This window comes from Amaranthus tricolor, chromosome 10 (assembly GCF_026212465.1).
Source record: "Amaranthus tricolor cultivar Red isolate AtriRed21 chromosome 10, ASM2621246v1, whole genome shotgun sequence".
In the NCBI taxonomy this organism is placed as follows: Eukaryota; Viridiplantae; Streptophyta; class Magnoliopsida; order Caryophyllales; family Amaranthaceae; genus Amaranthus; species Amaranthus tricolor.
In genome coordinates this window covers 15628949-15639914 of record NC_080056.1, presented here as the reverse complement: position 1 = coordinate 15639914, position 10966 = coordinate 15628949, and the positions used below count along the sequence as shown (strand labels likewise).

General features: G+C 28.6%; 1 pseudogene; it reads left to right on the top strand.

Annotated features, from left to right (window-relative positions):
* Window positions 1–7178: 7178 nt before the first annotated feature.
* Window positions 7179–8538, top strand: LOC130825854 (F-box/kelch-repeat protein At3g06240-like; annotated as a pseudogene).
* The last annotated feature ends 2428 nt before the right edge of the window (window positions 8539–10966 follow it).

Genomic DNA, 10966 nt, shown 5'->3' with positions numbered 1-10966 from the left:
TATGCATAAGACCCACCCTAATGATGGTTGTTTAACTACCAAAAACAAAAATTATGATATGGTTAATGTTGGGAAGAGTTATCCCACATCCATAAATTGAAAATTGTGTGCACACTTTATAAGCTATTAGAGACCTTCTTATTGCCATATGATTTTGGGATGGTATATATCTCTTTTGCTTATGAAGTGTGTGCACTTGTGTCCCCCCGTTAATATGCTGGCATTTACAATAAGTCCAACCTAATTTAACAGTTAAAAATAAATGAGAAAATTCTCTATAGTAGCAATGAAGTTTCGCAAAATATGAGTTTTAGCACTTTTTTTAGGAAAAATTATTTATAATAATCTAACTTTTTTATGAATTTTCGATAAAAATCCCACCTATTGATTACTATGAATAATCCTAAACTTGGGAGTTATTTTCATATAGTAAACCTAGTAATCGGATTACTTGTTATGGGAAGTTTATTTTTTATAAAAAAAAGATAAACTAAAATAAATTTTTGAAAAGCATTTTTTTTAAATGTAGAAAAAAAATGTGATTTTTTATCATGCAAAATTTTTTGTATGTGAATATTTAATTTTTTCTCTAATTTTACAATAATTTTCAGTTTACTTTTTTTTGGTGAATTACCTACTATAGCAGGTCATTGGTTAACCCCAAGTTTACTCTAAGCAAAAACCCCTAAAGTTGGGATTATTCATGGTTAATCAATATTTGGGATTATTATTGTAGGAAAATCATACAAAGATTGGATTATTCCAGATAAATATTCATTTTTTATGATTTTTCTACATGTTAGCAACATGGTTTCAAATTTATTTAGGGAAATTCTACTTGGTAGCACTAGTGGAAAAAACATCATTTGCTACGGTTTTTTTTGCCATTATTTGCTGCGGTTTTGGCCCCCAGCAATAGTGCTAGAAGCAAATGTCCTACTTTAAATGCTGCGGTTCAAAACCGCAGCAAATAAGGGCATTATTTACTGCGGTCAAGGACAAAAACCGCAGCAAATAAGGAGTGTTATTTGCTGCGGTCAAGGGTAAACCGCAGCAAATAAGTGGGGCATTATTTGCTGCGGTTAGTGGCAAAACCGCAGCAAATACCTCTCTTTTTTTTGTTTTTCTTTTTCTGTTTTATCCTTATAATAATGTAATAATAATAAAATGTAATAACAGTGATTAATCCAATGATAATCACATTAATCAACATTATAATAATGCAATAGTAATAATAAACTCTCGCTCGTATATATAATATAATATTATGTACGTACATATATATATATATATATATATATATATATATATATATATATATATATATATATATATATATATATATATATATATATTTATATATATATTTATATATATATATATATATATATATATATATATATATATATATATATATATATATATACATTAAAGTATAAAAAATAATCTATACTAATTACAATTTATCAAGGACAAATATTAGCAAGATGCACGGTAATCTTGTCTTTTAATTCGCGCATCTCTTCACTTCTCAAAGGGCGTGTTTCCCTCGGAATGTCGTTTAAAACCTATATATAATATTAAAATAAAAGATTAATATTAGAAAACATTAGATTTTAACAATAATATATTTAATTAAGAACGTAACAAATACTTACGGCATCTATATTTTCGAATCCAAAGTCCTTCACGGAATTTATAATATCGTCCATAAACTTCAGCGCGTAGTAGCCGCAGTCAACGGAAGAAGAAGGTTGTTGAAAGCACTAAGAGAAAATAGATGTTAGTGTCAAAAACGGTTAAAAACGCATAAAATCACAACTTAACACGTAAATTCTAGAATATGACTATGATTGTAAATTCTAACAACTTCTACACAATAATGTATACCAAATAGTGTTGTGTGCCAAGTTTCGTGCAAAACAAACAAAGTTTGAGCTACTTTACGCGCGAAATTGACAAAAACACTTAAAAACCCTTAAAATCTCAACTTAACACCTAATTTCTAGCATATGACTATTATTTTCAATTCTAACAATTTCCCACAATAATATATGCCAAATAGTGTTGTGTGCCAAGTTTCGTGCATAACAAACCATGTTTGACCTACTTTACGTGCGAAATTGACAAAAACGCTTAAAAACCCTTAAAATCGCAGCTTAACTTCTAATTTCTAGAATATGACTATTATTTTAAATTCTAACCATTTCAACACAATAATATATGCCAAATAGTGTTGTGTGCCAAGTTTCGTGCATAACAAACCATGTTTGACCTACTTTACAAGCGAAATTGACAAAAACGCTTAAAAACCCTTAAAATCGCAACTAAACTTTTAATTCTAGCATATGACTATTATTTTAAATTTTAACCATTTCAACACAATAATATATGCCAAATAGTGTTGTGTGCAAGGTTTCGTGCATAACAATCCATGTTTGACCTACTTTACGCGCGAAATTGACACAGCAGCAAACCAGTGACTAGACCACCTTACACTACAGGTCGAGACCAAACCTATGCATCCAGGACCTAGGATAAAGTGCAAATGGAATCTTGGTACTTGGATCTAGCTATCAAGGTACTAAAACCATTCTAACAATCCCCTTAGACTCCTAGAAGCTGAGCTGAAGGAGTGCTGCTCGACAGTTTGCTAGATCAGAATTTTATTTAAGTGTTTGTGGTTGTTTCGTGTTCTTTTTATGATCATTTATAGTTTTTCACTGTTTCATTAATCAAAGCATACACAGAACATTAATCCTTGCATAAGCTAGGCCTTAATCAGCCCCGGTTTCGCATCAAAACCAAGTTTGAGTACTTTATGCGCGAAATTGAAAAAAACATTTAAAAACCCATAAAATCTCCACTTAACTTCTAATTTCTAGCATATGGCTATTATTTTCAATTCTAACCATTTCAACACAATAATATATGCCAAATAATGTTGTGTGCCAAGTTTTGTGCATAACAAACCATGTTTGACCTACTTTACGCGCGAAATTGACAAAAACGCTTAAAAACCCTTAAAATCGCAACTTAACTTCTAATTTCTAGAATATGACTATTATTTTAAATTCTAACCATTTCCACACAATAATATATGCCAAATAGTGTTGTGTGCCAAGTTTCGTGCATAAAAAACCATGTTTGACCTACTTTACGCGCGAAATTGACAAAAACGCTTAAAAACCCTTAAAATCGCAACGAAACTTCTAATTTCTAGCATATGATTATTATTTTCAATTTTAACCATTTCAATCCAATAATATATGCCAAATAGTTTTGTGTGCCAAGTTTCGTGCATAACAAACCATGTTTGACCAACTTTACGCGCGAAATTGACACAGCAGCAAACTAGTGACCATACGACCTTGCACGACACGTGGAGACCAAACCTATGCATCCAGGACCTAGGCTAAAGTGGAAATGGAATCTTGGTACTTGGATCTAGCTATCAAGGTCCTAAAACCATTCTAACAATCCCCGTGGACTCATAGAAGCTGAGTTGAAGGAGGGCTGCTCGACAGTTTGCTAGATCAGAATTTTGTTTAAGTGTTTGTGGTTGTTTCGTGTTCTTTTCATGATCATTTGTAGTTTTTCACTGTGTCATTAATCAAAGCTTACGCACAACATTAATCCTTGCATAACCAAGGCCTTAATCAGCCCCGGTTTCGCATCAAAACCAAGTTTGAGTACTTTACGCGCGAAATCGAAAAAAACGTTTAAAAACCCATAAAATCGCAGCTTAACGTCTAATTTCTAGTATATGGCTATTATTTTCAATTCTAACCATTTCAACACAATAATATATGCCAAATAGTGTTGTGTGCCAAGTTTCGTGCAAAACAAACAAAGTTTGAGCTACTTTACGCGCGAAATTGACAAAAACGCTTAAAAATCCTTAAAATCGCAACTAAACTTCTAATTTCTAGCATATGACTATTATATTCAATTCTAACCATTTCAACACAATAATATATGCCAAATAGTGTTGTGTGCCAAGTTTCGTGCATGACAAACCATGTTTGACCTACTTTACGCGCGAAATTGACAAAAACGCTTAAAAACCTTTAAAATTGCAACTTAACACCTAACTTCTAGCATATGACTATTATTTTCAATTTTAACCATTTCAACACAATAATATATGCAAATAATTAATTAACAAACCACAATATAAATAACATTCCTAAAAATATATACTTTGAATAATTAACATTGTATAACCTTAGAAATATAACATTCAAAATATAAATAATAAAATTAAATCATTTAAGGTTGTTGTTTTAATTGCATGTTTTTCCTAAAACCTTTTAGTTATGAAGAGAAACACGATACAATGAAAATAGAAAATTAGTGATAACTAGTATACATAGAAGCTTGTGTAATGGACAAGTTTTTGTTATAGCCCCACACACACACACACACACCCACACCCACACACACACACACACACACACTTATATATATATATATATATATATATATATATATATATATATATATATATATATATATATATATATATATATATATATATATATATATATATATATATATATATATATATATATATATATATATATATATATGTATATATATATATATATATATATATATATATATATATATATATATATATATATATATATATATAATAAACCCTTATAAAACTCCATAAATAAAAAGAATAAATAGAGTAAATTTGAATAGAAAATAGAAATATCTTAACATAATACAATCTATTCAATACACGGTAAAATAACTAACACTAAATTAGCTTTAATACTCCTAAGTTTATTTATACTCTTTATATAGCTATAATGTGAAACTCAAGTGAAAAAAAAACACCTTCAATTATATAAAACGACATTTGATATTCCTTCAATTGATCTGAACTCATCCTTCAATTTGTTAATTTTGAAGTCTTCTCAGCGGAAGAATCATAAGCAATATTCAATGCTTAAATATTTATTTTCAAAAATTGATGAAAACAAAAGGAGACTAAAAAATGCTTAAACTAATAATTTATTTTATCTAATTAGTTAAATCGCACAAACAGTAAATAATTTTACAAACAATTTTCACCAAAATTTTAATGTATGTGCAACATATTTTCAAATATACTCGTATTATAGTCATATGGAGTACATTATTGAAATTCTTTGACATTAAAAAAACATTTTTTTAAAATATTTGTTTTATAAATAAGTTAGAGTATATTTTAATAATTGAACAATATTATAGAGTAAAGAAGAAAATAGGAAATCCGTATCTGAAAACTTAATTATATACACTTGTAATATGAAAAATAATATATCTATAAATTAAACATACGTCCTTCAGTACTATAAAAGTTTTCCGGTATTTGCTCCCGTCTTTAGAAAATGGGAATTTTCTGTTTTACAAACCCAGAAAAATCAAGTAAAGAAAAGAAGAAAATAATAATAATAATAATAATAATAATAATAATAATAATAATAATAATAATAATAATAATAATAATAATAATATTAATAATAATAATAATAATTTTAATAATAATAATAATAATAATGTTGCTGCTGCTGATACAAGAACGATATTCTCAGATAGAAAGTTCACATTAAAAAGTTCACATTTGTTATTTTATGGTGTTTTATTTGTTACTTTTATAAAGGATTTTTCTATTTTTATTACAAACTTTAGAAAAAAATAACCTTATTCATCTTCATTTTTAATATTTTTATAGTACTTATAGTCCCCATATATAATCTAATAACTTTATTTTAACACTTTGTAGTCCTTATGGCTATACCTTTCCCACTGACTTTAAAAAAAAATAAAATTTATTAATTACGATTCTCATATTTTCTTTCCCACTAACTTGTTATAAATGTTTTTTAATATTCAAAGTCCCTACTTTTCCTTCAATTAAATTATATGTTCACTGTCTAAAATATTTTATTTCTTTTGATTTCCGTAAATTATGCTCTTAAATTATGACTCTTAAATTATGCTCCATTTTATTCATCTCAACGTAAATTTTATTAATATCACATTTTTTATAATTTTAATTAAACACAATTTATAACTTACTACCTCCTTTTCATTTTCAATGTCCCATTTGCTTTTAGATTACTATTCATCAAATACTATTAATTTATACTTAATTCTTAATTCATGTATTAAAACATAGTCAAATGACATCTTGTTTGATTCGTCTCAACATAAGGCTAATTAATATCTAGCTTTTATAATTTTTAGTTATACACAATTATCGTTATTAAGTATTGAATAAGTGCATCGGCATACATGCAAAAAGAAAATGAGACATTTAAAATAAAACAGAGGAAATATTTAAAATTAAATATATGCGTTCACAAATGTATGAAAAAGAAATCAGAACCTAATAGCATGATCGTCAATTAGCATGGGCAAAGCGAACTATTACCTAGAACCTTAAATTTTTTTAAGGACAGAAAAAAAAATATTTTCATATATAAGGTTTAAAGTAACTTGAATATAATTTAAGTACAATTTACATTTTAATATGTAACATGAGTTAATAAAGCTCTTTTATAAAATAATTAAATTATAAACAATACAAAACATAAGTGGTAATTGGTATTAGATCATTATTATTACGCTTTAAGTTTGTAGGAACTCTTTTTATCTTTTATATTAGAACTCCAAAATAAATGAGACCCCCAATAAGGACGTTCTCACAATATAACCGAATCATAAGCTATTTATATATAGGTAGTGTTTCTTGAATGTTATTACCAGTGGTAGAGCTATCTTAGAGCCCATTGGGTTACGTGTCTCTAGGTGCTTTTTTTTAAATAAATTTAATATACATTATAAATTATAAAATTAATACTGAAGTCTTTTGATGATAAATATTTCCTCGTTGTATTAATTTTTATTTATTTATTTATTTATTTATTTATTTATTTATTTTATCTCATTTTATTAATTAAGTCAGATAATTTATTTTGTTTCATTTTCTTTTATGGTATGTCGTATTTAAAATTTTAGCAGATTAGGGTAAAATCGTTGTCAATTTTACAAATAAAAATTCACCGAAATTTCGTCTATTAGTTGAAGTCTTGCGGATATTCGAACCCTAAATCTGCCACATTATTCTTATATGTTTTCACAAAAACAAATTACAATTTACAAGAATCGATCTCTTTCCTTGATTTCTCTCTTGTTTTCTCACAAACTATCCTGAACATTTAACGGGAAGAGAGGGAGGTCTATATATATATACACACTTTGTGCTCTTTGTTAAAACCCACAAAATCAAGCACCACTGAAATCGACAAAATCAACGACCATGGATTTTCTTCCAATGGAATTAATAACCTCCGTTCTTACCTTCCTGCCTCCAAAATGAGTCTGCCGCTTCAAATGCGTTTCAAAAACATGGAATTCTCTCATTTGTAGTACTGATTTTGTTAGGCTTCACCTCACTCAATCTCTATCCTCCAAGAGTCGTTTTCTTGTGATCAATTCTTTGATCCACGGTCTCCGATCCTTGCATTTCAAATCAAACAATCAATTCGAAGCAGAATTTTTAAATCTGAATGAAATTCCACCTTTTTCTTCCATTAACAACATAGTTAGAATTTTTGGATCTTCCAATGGATTAATCGCCTTATCTTGTGAGTATCCTGATGATTCTTTATTTGTTGACATTGTTCTGTTCAACCCCTCTATTAATTCATATTTTACTGTGCCCCATTATGATCCACCTAAAAGTCTAATTACTATGAGTTCTGGGTTTAGTTTTGGGTACGATAATTTGAATGATGATTACAAAATTGTGAAAATGACCGATTATCTTCCGCATAATAGTGTATGGTTAAGGGAAGTTAATGTTTATAATTTGAGAGATAATTGCTGGAAGACAGTCCATCCTATAAATGGAGCGACATTGCCTTACCAGATTTTGAGGGTCATGAAATGAAATGTACTGATATTGCTGGTTTAGGGGTATTGGATGATTGTTTATGCGTAGTGAGTTCAGTTTTGCCAGAAAAAGAGGGTGCTTATGTATGGGTGATGAAAGAATATGGTGTGTGGAGTAAATTGTTTGATGTGAATGACGCCATTAATGTTGGAGCTTTGATTGGAGCTCCGATTTCGTGTTCAAATGGAGGAGATGAACTGATTTTGAAGAGACGAGATGAAGATGGTCTTCATTGTTATAATATTAGGAGCAAAGTGATTAAACCTGTTACTGTGATTTGTAACAGGTGTTATATTCGTGATGTTTTTCTTTGTGTGGAAAGTCTTATTTCTGCTGACAACGTGATTGAAGTTGGAAATGAAGATGCAGATAATTGTGATTTGTAATGCAGATTAATCATATAAATCTTGTAAATGACTGAATTAGAATCTTGATAAAAGACTTTCTATGTTAACGGTTCTTAATTGGAAATGAAGATGCAGATAGAATTCAAGTTAGTAAATCTTTTTAGAATTGACTCTATTAATATAAAATACTTGATTCACGTCAAATATTTATGTACACACAAAAGTCGAAATTAATCTAATTAGAGATATTTTAGGAATTATTAAAATCCTCACCAACATATAAATATAGAACTCTTTGTTGTTAAAGAGATGAATGAATTGACTATGATTATGTGATTGTATCTAAGGGGTCGTTTGATATATGAAAATAAAGGCTTGGTAACGGAAAAAATAAACTCATTCCGTTACTCACTATTTGGTATAGTATTTCATCGACTCAATTCGTTATTTTGGGATAATTGATACCATTATTTTGTTTTAGCTCCTCATCAACGTGAACCTCAAGGTAATGTCATTTCTTGTGTCCTTAGAGTTTGCAATCAATTAGCTTATGTTTTATTCGATACAGGTGCCGACTATTCTTTTATTTCACATAAATTTCTTCAAAAACTAAAATTTCCCCTTAGTTTTGTAAGCATAAATTTAAAAGTCGGGATCTCTGATGGATTACAATTTTCTTGTAATAAACTCTATAAAAACTGCCCTATTGAGATTTCTCCCCAAATTTTAATCGCGGATCTAGTAGAGTTTGAGTTGTGTGAATATGATGTCATTTTGGGTATGGATTGGTTGAAAGCCTATAGTGCTAAGGTTGATTGTCGAAAAAGAACAGTAAGTTTGAAGTCTGTGGATGAAAGTTGTTTAATTTTCAATGGTAGAGAGCTTAAACCAAGTCAGAGGTTGTTCTCACTTTGCAACAGTTCAAAAGAGGGTTATTCAGAGGAACTTGGGTATTTATGTTATATTTTAGGAGAGGGTGAAGGAGAAAAGTGTAATATCCTTTTTTTAAAAAAAAAAAAGAATAATAATAATAATAATAAATAAATTTCAGAAAAAAAAAAATAAAAAAAAAACATAACCTACCATTAACAATAACTTCCGACACCATTAACAATAACTTCCCACTCCTTTCTCTAAACCTTATAACCAACTTCATTTACCTCTTATAAATTAAACCAATTACCCTTAATTTCATTCACATTATTACTCACAATCCCTTCTTCTCCTACAAATTACTTACTTTATCTCCCACTTACTTAAAATTCAGTCAAGAATACTCAAGATTTTGATATTAAAGGTATGAAATTTCGTCTCTTTATAATATTGTTCTATCAATTTCAATCCAATTACACATTTTGCATTTGAAAAAAAAAATTATTCCTGACCTTAGTTTTCCGGCGATACGACAGTCACCGGAATACCACCACGTGAGACGGCGGCCACCGGAGCTACCGTCGGCCGGCACCTTCTCCTTCTTCCTTCTCCCATCCTCCTTCTCTCTCTTCCTTCCCTTTCTTTTCTGTTTCGTGAGTTATGGAACTCACCTTTCTCTTTTTGTTTTTTTTATATATAATCATTATTATTATTATTATTATTATTATTATTATTATTATTATTATTATTATTATTATTATTATTATTATTATTATTACTATCCTTAACCCTTATAATTTTTTTTTAAATCTTATAATAAAATGAGTTAACTATTTTAAATCCTTGCTCTTCTATACTACTCTTAAAATTTTAAATTACATGTTTAAAATTATTCTTTTTAATTAAAGTATACAAAATGAAAAAAAAAGAGTCTTTTAATTTATTTATTTTAATGGGTTGATCGGGGTATTAAATTGAGATATATTATTTTCTCGTGTAGACAGCGGATTCGTAGACAGAGATTATTAGGAGCGTACGTTGTCTAGAATCGTGTGACAAGGTAATTCTCAATGTCCATCTAATTAGGACTATCCCGTTAGTATTATGTGCTAAGTGATAATTGATGTGTTTAAATGAGTGCATGATTTAATATGACATTATTTTGTATGATATTATGTTTTATATATTCTCAAATTATATTTATTATTATTTTTGTCAAACTCGAATTTATAATTTTTTTTTTTCGATAAAACTTATATTATATTTTGATGAAAGTTATATTATTATTTTGATAATGAAATTAGATACGATTTAAATTGGAAGATAAATATTTGTGATATTAATTCATATTGCCACAATTGATGTTAAGATGGTGATTTGAAAAATGAGATTTCAGTTGGATATTCTTGACATCTATTTTCGTTGGGAAAATTTATGATCCTAAAATAAAATAAATAATGTGTATTTGATTATATGTTTGTATGATCGCGACTAATTATTAAAATATATTAAATCACGTAAAGTGTAACACGAGGGGAATGAAGCTCTTATATTTGTTGTGATCCAAGTATAAGGGTGATGAACAGGCTGCCCTGTTTGGTTAGTATAGCTGCCGACAGGTATTATTATTATTTCTGATACTTGATATGATGTTTGGTCTTCCTTCTATTTGTTGTCATCCAAGTAGAAGGGGTGTGCACACTAGGATTCCCTGAGACTACTCTGTTGGCCTTGAATTATTTGGGGTGACGACCTCTTGATGAAGTAGGTATAGGGGTAAAGCCTCGGC